The 15,513-nt window shown below is 46.4% G+C and overlaps 1 long non-coding RNA gene across 2 annotated transcripts in view; it reads right to left on the reverse strand.

The window, feature by feature from the left end:
- LOC144141424 (uncharacterized) overlaps positions 1–15,513 on the reverse strand; it is a 38,686-nt gene that overhangs the window by 6,296 nt on the left and 16,877 nt on the right. Inside the window, exons 2-3 of one of the 2 annotated variants that reach the window (XR_013316594.1) lie at positions 9,324–9,504; positions 7,396–7,535 (exon numbers count right to left, since the gene is read on the reverse strand). This is a non-coding gene — a long non-coding RNA (uncharacterized LOC144141424). The remainder of the gene's footprint in view (positions 1–7,395; positions 7,536–9,323; positions 9,505–15,513) is intronic. The other variant, XR_013316593.1, reaches the window with a different exon arrangement.

The raw sequence follows: 15,513 nt of genomic DNA on the forward strand, positions 1-15,513 counted from the left end.
TAATTTTGACAAGTGCTACATTTACTACCTCCAGTTACTAAGTACCTAGTGTATACTGGGACAAGTAACTTGTTAGTATTCCATTAGTGAATGCTCCGACCTTTTTTTTAAGAGTGTTACTGAAGTGATCTCCCGACTTCGCACTTCAAGTTTCAAAAGTTCGAGTAACGTTGATACTTCATGAGGCCATTCTCTTCTCTGTCCTTGTGGCGTTGTCAGCATTAACTGGTTAAACTTGAGCACGACCTCATAGGGCAACTTCTGCAACAGCGCAGTCTTCAACATGATTCCGTAGGACTCAATGTGTACTCCGAGGTTTTCAAGTGATCTAACATCAGTGCGTACACATTCATGGAGCGTCTGAAGGTCGCTCAAGTTTTCACAGGAGGTCACTTTCGGGAGGTTCAGCAATTTGCTCATGTGATTGTTGATTATCAGGCTTTTGTCTTCAAACCTATGCTTGAGCAGTTCGATGGCTATAGGGTAGCTATCGTTAGTCGTTGTTAATACGCTAATGACGCCTTGCGCTTTTCCCTTTATATAACTGCGTAGGTACTTGTACTTGTCAACGTCGGCAAGGAGTGGGTGTTTATGTATCGCTGACTCGAACTGGTCCCAAAAAGTAGGCCATCGTATAAACTCTCCATTGAAAGACTCGATTTCAAGTTTGGGCAGTCGAAAGTGAATTCCTTCATCAGGTGAAGTTACAGCTCGTGCCGCACTGGTCGTCGTTAGAGGGCATGCGGTGGCAAGATGACTTTCAGCGCGGAAGACTATGCGTGCAATAGAATCCCTGTAATCTTCTACAGTTGCCAGTTCATCGTCCAGTTGGTCATCGGGAATGAGGTCCTCTATCTCTTTGTCTAGTTCGGTTAAAGCAGCATCTTTCCGTTTAAGCATATTAAGTTGCTCAGCCAGCTCACCGGTCGGTAGTGGAGTCACCTCCATCATGGACGTCATCTCGCTAATGACCCATGTAGTCGAGGCGCGAAGCACATTACGCTTCCGTTTCGGACGATCCATGATGGGGCTCGGTACGCAGAGATGGCTCTGGCGGGAGCTGATTCGATGCGCCGTTCGTTACGGTTGTGTCCTCTTCAATGGGCCTGCTTCTTCGGTAGGGGTCTCCAACGGTGTAATCCTTTCGTCCTGGTCACGGCACCAAATTTTTGAAAACCAGGAAGCAGGCGCGGGTTAGAGGACGCCGCTTTATTCCTGCCTGTCGAGTGGTTCACGTTATTTGATTGATGAAGAAGATGTCTCGAGCCTCGCTGCTCGTGCGGTCGCTGCTCGTCTTCACTTCGGTGTCGTCGTCTTCCAACCAACCAGATCACATTTTGTAACAGGCGCGCCTTGTTCCCTGTGTAGCATCGGCGTGTTAAACCCAGCAATAAAGCAATAAATCAATCAAGGGGCTTATTTACGTGCGAAGCGAAAAAAAGGTTTGTGGCGACATTGACTACCGTAATCCTAAATGCTTGAAAGTTGGACTGCCTGGTAAGTAAAGAGAAGAAAACAAGCTCGGAGCGGAGTGGTTAAAAATAGGTCTTCGCAGGTTTTATATCATTTTATATTGTTTTAGCGCTATAGTTTTATAACAGATCACCATACGCTGTGTTGGCTCACAGATTTGAAGGGCCTCTCCAGCCGTCACGGGCCGTGGAGATTGCGCCTGCTAGAATTCACGTTACGATCGCATATAAATCCGGCAGGAAACATTCGGACGCCCACTGCTGGTCTCAGACCGACGTCAACCTACCACCAAAAGGCTCCGATGAAGAAGGTGCGTTTTTCAGAGTCGTGACGAAAAGCGACCGAGCCGCCCAGCAGCGTGCATGCCGACCACAAGATATCCGTAATGACTGATACCTCTAAGGAATCAAAGTCATCGTACCAAGGGATTTCAAGCGCAGCTTACCTGAATTAAGCCTCAGAAACTTTGTTTTTGTAAAAAAACTTCGACCTTCGAACCATAAAATATATTTTTGTCACCTCCGGAGACTTTCGTGACAAAATTGTGTAAGCGTGCCGCAATATTCCGTTTTGCGGACGTCTCGGCATAACAAGCACGCAATGAAAAACCTAAGATAACTACTCCTGGCCCCGTCTTACGTCGGATGTCTTTCCCTACGTCCAGGGCTGCCGGGACTTCCAATGACCAATAAGCCGCTGACGTGAACCGCCGAACTTTTGCAGGTGGTCGCAGCCTCACTAAGGGCCTTCCAACCGATTAGAACGACTTTTTCGGTCCGTTGCGTACGTCACGATCGGAGAACAAGTGGGTGTCGTAGCTACAGACTACAGGACGCGCTACGCCATGACTGCCGCTGTTCCGAAGGGTACTGCACATCATCATCATCATCATCATCATCATCATCACCAGCCTATCTACGCCCACTGCAGGGCAAAGGCCTCTCCCATTATTCTCCAATAATCTGGGTCCTGTGCCAACTGTGACCAATTTATCCCCGCAAACTTCTTGATCTCATCTGCCCATCTAACTTTCTGCCGCCCCCTGCAACGCTTGCCTTCTCTAGGGATCCACTCTGTTACCCTTAATGACCAGCGGTTATCTTGCCTTCGCATTACATGCCCTGCCCACGTCCATTTCTTCTTCTTAATTTCTACTAATATGTCTTTAACACCCGTTTGCTCCCTGACCCACTCCGCTCTCTTCTTGTCCCTTACTGTTACCCCTATCATTTTTCTCTCCATTGCCCGCTGAGTCGTTCTCAATTTAAGTTGAACCCTCTTAGTGAGCCTCCAAGTTTCTGCCCCGTATGTTAGTACCGGTAAGAAGCAGCTATCATACACTTTCTTCTTCAGCGACAATGGTAGGCTGCTATTCATTATCTGAGAATGTCTGCCATATGCACCCCACGCCATTCTGATCCTTCTAATTATCTCTGCCTCATGGTTGGGATCTGGGGTCACAACTTGGCCTAAGTAGATATATTCGCTTACCACTTCCACTGCCTCGCCACCTATCTCAAACTGCTGTGCTGTCCCGAGATTATTGATCATTACTTTAGTTTTCTGCATATTAATTTTCATGCCCACAGTTCTACTCTGTTCGCCCAGTGCGAAAAGCAGGCTTTGCAATTCGTCCCCCGAGTTACTTAGCAAGGCAACGTCATCAGCAAATCTGAGGTTACTGAGGTATTCTCCATTAACCCTTACTCCCACCTGTTCCCAATCCAACGTTCTGAATACTTCTTGTAAGCATGCGGTGAATAACATTGGAGAGATTGTGTCTCCTTGTCTGACACCCTTCCTTATGGGTATTTTACTGCTCTCCCTATGGAGGATGATGGTAGCTGTAGACCCATTGTAGATATCCTCTAGTATTCTTACATAATGCTCGTCTACCCCCTGGTTCCTTAATGCCTGAATGACTGCTAGGGTTTCGACCGAGTCAAATGCTTTCTCATAATCTATGAAGGCTATGTATAGGGGTTCAGTATACTCAGCGCACTTTTCTATCACCTGATTGATCGTGTGAATATGGTCCATTGTTGAATTACCTTTACGGAACCCTGCTTGTTCTTTAGGTTGACTGAAATCTAAGGTTGCAGAGATTGGGTTAGCGATTACCTTGGTAAATACCTTGTAGACGACTGACGGTAAGCTGATCGGCCTATAATTTTTTAAGTCCTTCATGTCGCCTTTCTTATGGATTAGGATGATGTTCGTGTTCTTCCAAGATTCCGGTACCATCGCAGTCATTAGGCATTGCGTATACAGCTTTGCCAGTTTTTCAAGTACAATTTCTCCGCCATCCTTCAAGAGGTCTGCTGTTATCTGATCCTCACCAGGTGCTTTGCCCCCTTTCATTTCTTTCAAAGCCTTCCTTACTTCTTCGGTCGTTACTGGTGGGATGTCTATCTCCTCTGAACTACTGTCTCGTTCGGCATTATCCTGTATGTCCCGGCTACTGTACAGATCCCTATAGAACTCCTCGGCCACTGTGACTATTTTATCCCTATTTGTGATGACATTGCCTTGCTTATCCTTAAGTGCATACATCTGATTTTTCCCTGCACACAAAGTCGCCAAATTCGTCATTCATCAAGCCCTTGAAGTCCATATCAAGAACTCTGGTATCGTCTTCACTCGGAGGTTATGCAAGCAATCTTACGCTACAGCAACACGGATTAACTAAGAACGATGGCGTACCTCTCCCAAACGAAGGCACAACGGACCCTCAGCTGCTGGGTACGGACGCTACAACCTCCGACGCCGAGAATCCGAGTGGTACCCAGGTGACCTTCTGCAGCTTTCGACCCCGATTCAGCGACGCCGACTCAGCAAGAATCCTTTGCAATGGTTATTAGGACCGTACAGAATTAAGCGCAGCGTTGGCCAACTTACCTACATTGTGGTCCCCGAGAGGTGCCCCCGGCACATCAGGACGACGCACGCGACTCTAAGACGTGCACGTGTATTGCCTCAAGCCTTCCTACGCAATATGATGAACCTTTTATGTTTCTCTACCGTTTTATTCTTAGCATCGTGTAACACTTTTAAAGGGCACGAGGTCGCGGGTTAGATTCCTGGCCGCGGCGGAAGCTTTTCTGCTGGAGGCGAAAAGCAAAAACACCCGTGTGTACGAGATTTCGGCGCACGTTAAAGATCCCCAGGTGGTGGTCAAAATTATTCTGAAGCCCTCCACTACGGCGCGCCTCATCGTTGCGTCGCGTCGGCGAGTTAAACCCTAAAATCAATTAAAAATATCAACACTTTAAAAGGGGTAGTGCAGCGAACTATGTCCTCTGGTTCGTTTACTTGTGTTATGTTCCGGTATCTTACATGTAATGTGATATGTTGTGTAATGTTTCTTTTCTTAGAGCGAGGGCACGCAATTCTTTCTACTTGTTTTGTATGCTGCACATGCTATCTTCTTTTGTAGGAGGAGTGTATTGCCTGCCGTATAAAGATAGAATGTTTATATTTGATCAGATCAGATAACAACAGACCTCTTGAAGTATGGCGTCACATTGTACTAGTAAAACTGCCAAAGCTGTACACGCAATGCCTAATGACCGCGAGTGTACCGGAATCTTGGAAGAACGCGAACACCATCCCAATCCATAAGAAAGGTGGCATGAAGAACTTGAAAAATTACAGGCCGATCAGCTTACTGTCAGTCGTCCACAAGGTGCTTACCAAGGTCATTGCTAAATAAATTTCTGCCGCCCTAGGTTTCAGTCAAACTAAAGAACGAGCAGGGTTTCGTAAAGGGTATTCAACAATGCATCATATTCACACGATCAATCAGGTGATAGAGAAGTGCGCAGAGTATACTGAACCCCTATATATAGCCTTGATAGGCTATGAGAAAGCATCCGACTCGGTCGAAACCTCAGCAGTCATTTAGGCAATACGGAAACAGGGTGTAGACGAGCATTATGTAAGAATACTAGAGTATATTTAGAGTGGGTCCACAGCTACCATCATCCTCCATAAGGAGAGCTGTAAAATACCTATAAGGAAGGGTGTCAGATGAGGAGACAAGCTCTCCGACGCTATTCGCAGCATGTCTACAAGAACTATTCAGAACTTTTGATTGGGAACAGGTGGTAGTAAAGGTTAATGGAGAATACCTCAGTAACCTAAGATTTGCTGATAACGTTGCCTTGTTAAGTAACTCGGAAGACGACTTACAAAGCATGCTTACCGCTCTCGACAAGCACAGTAGAATCGTGGGCCTGAAACCTAATATTGGGGAAAACTAAACTAATGGCCAATAACCTAGGGACCACACAGCGGTTTGAGATAGGTGGTGAGGCAGTCGAAGTGGCAAGCGAATATATCTACTTAGGCCAATTTTGTGGCCCCTTTTCCCAACCATGAGGCAGAGATAATTCGAAGTGTAAGAATGAGCTTGAAGTTCATTCGGCAGGCATTCTCAGATAATGAATGGCAGCGTACCATTGTCCCAGAAGGAGAGAGTTTATGACAGCTGCATCTTACGGGCTCTCACCTACCGGGCAGAAACTTGCTGGCTCACTAAGAGTATTCAACTTAAATTGACGACGGCTCAGCGCGCATTGGAACGAAGATGATAGGAGTAACATCAAGCAACAAGAAAAGAGCGGAGTGAGTCAGGAAACAAACGCATGTTAAGGGCATATTAGTAGATATTGAGGAGAAGAAATTGACGTGGGCAGGGGATCATTAAGGGTAACAAAATGGATGCCTAGAGAAGGCAAGCGTTCCAAAGGGCGGCAGAAGGTTAGGCGGGCAGATGAGATGGAGTTTGCGGGGATAAATTTCTCGCAGTTAGCACAGGACTGGGATAATTGGAGATTAATGGGAGAGGCCTCTTCCCGGCAGTGGGCCTAGATGGGCTGGTGATGATTCTAGCCATGTTTGATGGTTCCAGAATGTACACGAGGAAACATAAAAACTTAGCGGCAAAACGCCGCGTCACACGTTTCGCCGACGATCATCTATGAACATGATGCTTCTGGCTGTTTCTTCGCCGTTTATGATTTCTTTAAGGTAATTGAGATGCGTAAGTTTTCTCCCTTAAACTTTGGTTCCTCGAACAATCCTGCGTCGTCCTTGGCTTCGTTACAATCTTATGCAATGCTCAGACATCGCTGTGCACTGATTTCTTGTTCGAAGTTAGCAGCATAGCAACTCCAAATTCAACCACAGATTTTGCAGTATCTCAAGTACCAATGCACATCAATGGTCTAAGAACCCCTAACGCGGGCGCCTAACTCGAGTGTAGAAGACATCAGTTACTTTGTCGCCGATAACGCCCTATATGACGTTGTTCTGCTTGGGAATATGTGATAGTGACGGGGTTCTGGCAACGAGAGGGTGCGGGTTATTCGCACACAGGTTAAGACGCCCTGAATTCCACTTGCTCTTTCAAATCATGCTGCTTACTCCAGGGTTGTTGGTTAGGGAGGCCAAGAACAACACGTGCAAAAGATAGTTAAGGAAGCGCTTGTATGCTAAAAAGTGTGGTTTGCATAGTTTGCAGATATTAATTATTTTGCATCTACAGCACGCGTGACACACTCTGCACTTTTATTCTGGACCATGTAAATTAAAGTGCTCGTCGGCACACTCTAAGAACAACCAACAGTCGCCTGGGAACTCTGCAGCGATGAACGGATGCTTAAAATGTCTTGTTAAATGTACAGCTCCAAGCCCGGGTCCCGCTTTTTGAATTATAAAGCAGTCAAGGCAATAGCATTACCTTTGATCCAAAGTGGCTGCACACCTGTTTTATAGGGTTGCATCAAACATAAATCACGCGTTAAGCCACTGGCTTCGTTAAGAACTACAAAAACGATTAAAATTCTGGCTTCAGCAATATAAGGTAAATTGCCTTCGGCTTCTTGTTTCCGAACAATGCTAAACTGAAAGTTTTCGTACCATTGCAACCCATTTTCCATCCTGGTCAGTTGCGTTGCTGCTGTCAGCACAGAAACGTGTAAGACCCCGCGGTTTATTTTCATTACGAAAGCTTCCGGGCAAAATTTTCGTACATCCAACTTGTGGCTCCTCAGACTCATCTACAAAAGTGAAAGAATTGCAGGCATTGTGAAAGTTTGTATAAACGTTTGCACGCTTAAGATAGATTGAGTGTGTTCGCCATGCTCTAATGAAAAATAGCAAACTAAGTAAGGCCATTAGGAAATCGTTCCCGCATTTACTGGTCATATACCCACACATTCCTTGATTTCATCTCCACTCGAAATACGAATTGGACATGAAAAAAATGAGCATTCAGTGAATAGTACTGCTTTAGATATGTAAAGGTATTGAGTAAGAGCACGAGTGGAAATATATACAGTTTTGTGCGGTAATAACAATTCGCACGCAAAATTGTCCAGTAAGAAAAAATTCTTGGCGGTCTAAAGCACCCATCTCTGCGTGCCTACGTAAAAGAGCGGTTAAATGAGCCTTATCGAAATGATTTCAAATTCAAAGTGAACGATTAGACACGTGTTGCTACCAATAACAAAGTCATCATTTTACTTTAGGTAGTCATTTACATATTGAACTATTTCTTGATAAAATAAGGTTATTATGATTACAGGAATTAAAAAAATAAAATTCATATTCGCTGAGAAATAAAAAGTTGAAAAGTCATTCTCATAGCATATATATTTCTTTACTACTGTTAAAGAGAAGCGCTGGCCGTTTTTACGAGAAACAAGCAAACATACAACTGGGTTGAGATGGTACTTCGCCTGAGCACATATACAGCGTGCAAAATTAGCGGATTCAGTACTGCTCAGACAACACAAACAGTGACCGTTGACTGGCAATTTATAAAAGAGACAAGCATAGGCACAGAGGAGCTGGCTGTGAGTGATGTGGTTCAAACGATACCGTGCTATTTATTAGAAGCAACACATGTCTGAAGCACTGGCAGGCCATGAAACATTACGGACACTAAGCGGGCGTCACGTTGTTCATTTGCTGACGCAAATATCTTCATATATGTGATGTATCATGTTTCCCCCGCAATTTGACCATGTGATATTGATTAATGAGGAGCATCTCAGTAATGCCTCTGCACATCTTGGTGTCCCTCCCCTGATCACAACCAGCTGTGGCCCTCCTCATTCGTCGTTTTTGTCCTTTCCTCATACAATGGCGTTAGCTTCTGTAACTGGTGCCGTCACCACATCCAGAGAGCGGACAATTCGGGGCGAAGCCGCATTCTTGCAATGGAAACTGTGCGAATCAAGCCGTGTTCGTCTGGACCTACGTTAATTCGCTCCAAAACATCAGGTTCTGGTGATTGATATGCCGAAATCGAGGCTTGTTGGAGAAAAACGTGTATCCGACTGCGCACTTCTGCGGTCGCTAACTAGCGAGAAAATGCAAGTAGTCCTAGTGGCCCTAGAAAACGATTTCACCATAATATGTCATCGTGTTCCGAACGATGTGCCGAATAGATTCGTGCCAGCACAGCTTCGAGGCGCTGGATTATCTTTTACAACCATCGCTTATTTTGTTGCACCATTGTTACTGTGGACCACATCATTCAGAAGGCACCATCAGCACTACAGAAACCCTTATACCCTTACCAGTAATTTGAACCTCTCGCAATCCCTCCAGGAGCAGGACAACAAAAAAATCCAGGCTCCTTCTAGGCATCGCTTATAGGAGTGATATGTCCGTTCACAACTGCGACGCCAAGTTTCTTTTCGGCTGCATTGTCAACGGCTCTCGACGCTTCCCTCAAGTGCTGTTGACGCATCAAGATGTAATGTTTCGCCACAACGTCTTCTACGGCGAACTGGACAGCTTAAATTTATCTGCACGACAATGACGTGGCACCGGCTTACATTGCCGTGGATCTTCTTCCTAGTTCTTGTCCGCACCTTGAAATTCACTTATCTCGTTGAGAGGCATAGGGGACTGTGATGTAGTAAGCCATGGACTTGAAATCCAGACATCAAAGTGTTGAGGAAGTCATATGCACCGCCGCTCACACCAAACTAGACAGGATTAGCGCAGTGTGTCGAACTGCAGGAAAATGAGCAATTATAACTTCAGTACAAGAGAGTGTCTGAGCTTCAATCCGAACACAGCAGCTGATTCAGAGGCACATGTACAAGCTGGCTGATTTAGTTGGGCACATACAACACGAACGCCGACCGTTGACTAGCAATTTACTAAAAAAGACACGCATAGACACAGAGTAGGTGGCTGTGATCAACGTGGTTCAACCAGTACTGTGGTATTCAGTAGAAGCAAAAAAAATCTCCCACCTCCCCTAGCGGGAACCCCTGTGTAGATGCGACGCATAGGGGGTTCACGTTGCAGCGTTTGACAGCGGAGGAATGCCGCTGGAACGATGGAGCGGAGCGGCGCAGGCACCGCGTTTTATAGCGCGCATAACGGTGAGGGGACGTGCCGGCGCCAGTGCGTCTGCCGCGGCTATGACACAACACAATCCAACACAATCCACTTTAATCCAATCCAATCCAAGTGGAATCCAATCCAAGCCAAGCCAAACCAAGCCAATTCATTCGAATTCAATCCAATGCCGCTCGCGAGAGAGTGTTCGCTATCGGAGAGGAGAGGGGGTGAGCAGCGGAAAGCGCAGCTCACGCGGTGAGCGCAGCTCACGGATTATCACGGATTATTGCAGATTATCTCATTCACAAGGCGAGTGAATGAGATGCAGTCGCATCTAATATGCATGAAGCACTGGACGGACATGTAAACATTGAAGTCACTAAGCGGGCGTCTTTTTGTTCATTTGCTGACGCAAATATCTCCATATATGTAATGTAGCAGGTTTCCACAGGCACTGTGACCATTTGATATCGATTTGTGATGCGCATCTTAGTAAAGGTTCTCCACATTTTCTGGTCCCTCCCCTTAACCCCGCCTTCTGTGGCAGCCTCATTTTTCTTTTTTATCTTTCCTCTACAATGGCGTTAGCTGCTATAACTGGTAGGGCCGCCACACCCTGAGAGCAGGACTGTTCCAGATTCGACACGACCGCAGCAGCTGATTTAGAGGCACATGATCAAGCTGGCTGAGCAGTTGGTGAAGTCCTCCTGCTCTATGCTGGATCCCCGGAAGCCGCCTTGCTAATTGAGTTTCCTGCTCATACGTTTTCAGGCACAATGAACGCAACTCAATCCGTTCAGTTCTACAGCTTCGAAACAAAACAATAGTTACTTCCAAGTCATTGACCCCTCCTGAAGAAAATACTGCAGCAGCGCATTTTCTGTTCCGTAACCCCTATGTTCAACCAGGAGGGCAAATTCCTACTACAGGTCTCTCCCATTGACGAACCTTTTTTTTCTGTGGCATCGCTTCTCACTGAACTGGCCTACAAGAAATGTGGCTGCCCTCGTAGGGTTGAAATCACCTAAAGAACCCCGTCGTATCTTGGCTTCGACTTTCTGGCTTCGACTATGGTCGTGGCAGCGTACACGTCATCGGCTTCGCGAATAAAACCAAACAAGCTGAGAAGCGCAGTGCCTTCGCAGCATGAGTTCTTCGGTGTTCCTTGAAACAAAAACGAAGTTTGTCATAAAGCGATCCACTCGGCAATGAAGTCTTCAGGCGTCCCGTTCCACATGTTTGCATATTTATCAAACTACCTCACACACAAAGTTGTTCTCTTATGACTGTACGTACTAAATTACGAAGCCAACACTTATTCGTACCCTCATGGATTGGAGTCATCCATATTATTCACTGCCCATGTGTGAATGTCTTCATCCCTCTCCACTTTTAGTGTCATGCTCTGCCACAGTACATTATCTACGCCTCCAGAATGTGCAGCTATGTTGGCGGCCTTCACTCCCGGAGTCTCACAAAGTCTCCCGCATGCTTGGGCTACCTTCACAAATTCTCGTGATGGGCTCTAGTGAATACGTTCTTGGGAAACACCAGGTATTGGTTGGTGTTTTAGGGGTCCGTTTCATAGACATGTGGAAAGCGTTTGATCGGGTGCCCTATGGGCCATTGCTGTTTGAAATTCGGAATCTCTAGCTGCACGGTAACACCAGTCATTTGAATGAGGATTTTTTAAGTATTCGAACACAGGCAGTGAAAATAGTAGTGTTTCCTGAAATGTGCACTTAAAGTTTGGCATATCCCGAACATCAGTATTCAGATCCTTCTTGTTCCTCCTATATATTATTGAACAGCTAAGAATATTGACTCCCAAGTTCGTCTTTTTCCCGGTGCCTGTGTGGTTTATAGAACAATAGTAATCCGGCTGACGTAGTTGCCTTAGAGTCCAATCTAGCAAAGTTAACAGACTGGTGTCGCACATGTAAAATAGAAATTTATGCAGATAAAATAAAATATGTAACTTTTTTACAAGTACTGTCCTACCAGATAGACAATTAACAACACGCTAGTTGACCCGTCCCTTCATTCACATAATTAGGGCTTTTTTAATGCAAACCAGTCTTAGAACTCTCATGTCGGACTTATAACTACCAAATAACTGAAAAAGCTTGCACTTCTAAACCATCGTTTACGGCAGGCTAACTCTATTACCAGATTCCCGCTTATGTCTTATTAATTATACGTTCACATGTGTCAAAAATATGGCACCGCAATCATCTTAATCTTACAAACTTGTTAAAGTCCTTCCAAAATAAAGCGGCAAGGTTCACTTTATTGTCATACTCTCGGCAGCAAAGTGTGTATTCTCTAAAAAACTTCCTTCCCCATGCCCAAGATTTTTCAGGCTATCATATTTCCACCCCTTGAATCGCAGCATCAGCTTGTTTCCATCATTTTCTCCAGAACAACCATTCATCGAAATTCCCCTCGCTTGCGCAGTATCGCCGAATGAAATTCCTAGCCATCACAAGTAGCCAACTTACATCAGAGGCACCATTACAAACTGCCTTTTTAGCCTTTCATGGAAATGACTTTTAAGGGGAGAAGCCCCTTAAGGGCTAGGGCTGTTGGTGTCCCCTGTCATAGTTGTAGTCATAATCTTCACCGTAATCATCTTTTCATGTAGTCACGGTACTAAAACACAGGAAAACTCGTTTACACCTTGCGCTAGAACGTAAGGCGTACTAAAACAACACGAGGACACTCGGTTACGCCTCGCGCTAGAGAGCTTCTGGTTCAAAAACAAGTGATTCTTTCTACCCCCCAATGTTTTCACCTCCGTTGCAAAAACGCGAAGGCGCCAAGAACACACTTATATACTGCATGATTCGCCCCTCCCAAGGTTTCACGTAAGTGGAGATGGCCCGGGATTTTTTTGTGATGTTTATAATGCATTGCAGTTTTCAGTTCGTGTATTTTGGCTGTTTCGATGCTTCCGTTTCGTTTCTTTTTAAGGTCGTTTTTAGTGTCCGAATGTCTTATTTATCAGAATATTGCGGCCAAGAGGTGTTTTTTTAGTATGTTCGCATATCCCTTCCGATGTAATGTACTCCGGGCCCTTTGGATATAAATGAATAAATTAGTAAATAAATAAATAAAAAAATAAATATAAATACATAAATAAATAAATTAAATAATTAATATAACCGTACAATTCCTGCATCTTCACCCCCGCACGGGGCACCTTGAGTAATCTTGGTGACGGTACTGGCGATACCGCGGACCCCGAGCCCCCAACATAAACTGTAACCTACCGTGGTGATGTGTTTAAAGGTGAAGGGTAGAAGCCTCAAACGGTGGCCGTCGGAGCCCAGGTCAAGCTCCGGCGGATGGGCTCCCTGTCTGTTTACCAGGCAGGGAGCTCCGGGACCTCTCAGGCTATAAGGGTAAGGTTTGAGAAGAAAGTACCCCAGTCTCCGTGCTTTTATACTATGCCCTATGGTAATTACAACCCCCCCCCCCCCCAAACGTGATCGGTCCCTGAAAAGGGGCCGCACCGAAGTATGTTTTCCTTCATTGCCATCTTTGACATTTCCTGAAACAGATCATTACTCTCGATTTCTTGTCATGGAGTCCCTCAATCCAACCCACCCTCTTGCATCTCAGTCAGTCTTCTTGATCGCAAAATATTTTGAAGCCATAATATGAAAATCATATAAGTGCAAAAAACAAAGGTCTGGTGAACTACTAATCGAGGTAAATGATAAGCAGCAGTCCACGAAGCTTCTAGCTCAGACTAAACTGGCTGATCTAGACATCAGGGTCACACCCCATCGGAGCCTCAACAGCTCGCAAGGTGTGATATCCGAGACGGATCTCTTGAACGAAACGGATGCGGATCTCCTTGCCGGCTTGAAGGATCAGGGCGTCACTACCGTGAGACGCATCACTATCCGCAGAGACGACAAGGAGATTCCCACCAAACACATTATCTTGACTTTCGACCGCGCAGTTCTTCCACAATACATAAATGCAGGTTTTATCCGTTGCTCTATCCGTCCCTACATCCCGAACCCGCGGCGCTGTTTTAAGTGCCAGCGGTTCGGGCACGGTACAAACTCTTGCCGTGGCCGAACGACATGTGCAAAATGCGCGTCGCATGACCATCCGAGCGACAACTGTCCATCTGACACCCTCTCTTGTGTAAACTGCGGGGGGGCGCATGCAGCCTACTCCCGCAAATGCGAAAAATTTTAAATTAAAAAGAAGATAATCAACATCAAGGTAACTGAGAACATCACCTTCCCAGAGGTGCGAAAGAGGTTCGCCTCTTTCCCCCTGGGGAGGTACGCCGACGCAGCTCGCCGGGGGGCGGGGCGGCGTCTGGTTTCCACAGAGACCCAGTTCAGCGAGTCTGACCTGGTCCCTCTCCCGCCCCCCCCCCTGGGTTGCCTCAGGCAGCACAACCCGCCACAACGCCGCTTGCTGAGGCAGCAGCGGTTGTGGTGCCAACCTCTTCCGTCGGGACCGGTGGCGCTCCCGCCTCTGTCTCCCCGTCCTCCAGTGCGTTGGAGGGTACCGAGGTGATGGACACCACGGGCCCCGCACCGGTTCCCACCGCCACCGCACCGCCCGTGCCACCTCTGGCGCCCCGGACGCCCTCAGCGGTGGCGGCTCAAACGAAGGGCTCCCGAGAGGGGCCAAGTCCGGGGGGCCCAGTCCGTCGGGCACCCCTCGGACATCCGATGACGAGATGGATGTCGGGCCGTTCCTGCCTGCAACGCAGCGCAAGGAACGCGTCCCGACGCCAAAGCCTCCCGACAAGCCAAAAAAGGCGAGAGTCACAGCCCCGAAAGACGACACATAAACAAACACACACACTCCAGTAGCTCTCACACTAAATAATGGGAAGAGAAAACATAATTCAATGGAACTGTAGAGGCCTTCTTAAAAAACTTGACGATGTATACGAAATACTGCATGCTAATCAGCCAAGTGTAATGTGTGTTCAGGAAACACATTTGAATTCCAAGCACACAAATTTCTTGAATAGTTACATGGTCTTCAGAAAGGACAGGGATTGCTGCACACACTCTTCTGGCGGTGTGGCCATAATTGCCCGGAAATCCTTAGCCTGCCACCCTGTCACTCTGAAAACTGTCCTCCAGGCTGTAGCAATCCGTACGGTAATATTTAATAGGTTGATAACGGTATGCTCCATTTACATTCCTCCTGATTTTGCACTTCTGAGCTCTGATTTCGAGGCACTGGTTGACCAACTGCCCGAACCATACATACTAACAGGCGACCTTAATGCGCACAACTCTCTTTGGGGCTCCTCCAGAACGGATGCCCGCGGTCGCCTGATAGAGAAGTTTCTTACATCCTCCGGAGCATGCCTTTTCAACAAAAAACAGCCTACATACCATAACTTACGACACAATACATACTCGCATCTTGACTTGGCGATTGGTTCCGCAGTTCTCTTTCCATGTCTTGAGTGGGGTGTGGGCACAGACCCATATGGTAGTGACCATTTCCCCACTTCCCTAGCATACATAGGTAAAGGCCCATGCAGTCCATCTTCCCATAAGAGGTTTAATGAATCAAAAGCAAACTGGAGTACATTCACAGAAACATCTAAACTACACCACACAACCATAAAACACCTACACGTGGAGGAAGCAGCCCAACTCGTCACGGCACACATACTCG

This window comes from Haemaphysalis longicornis, unplaced genomic scaffold (assembly GCF_048455015.1).
Source record: "Haemaphysalis longicornis isolate Haplotype H1 unplaced genomic scaffold, Haemaphysalis longicornis Haplotype H1 scaffold_6, whole genome shotgun sequence".
Taxonomy (NCBI): Eukaryota; Metazoa; Arthropoda; class Arachnida; order Ixodida; family Ixodidae; genus Haemaphysalis; species Haemaphysalis longicornis.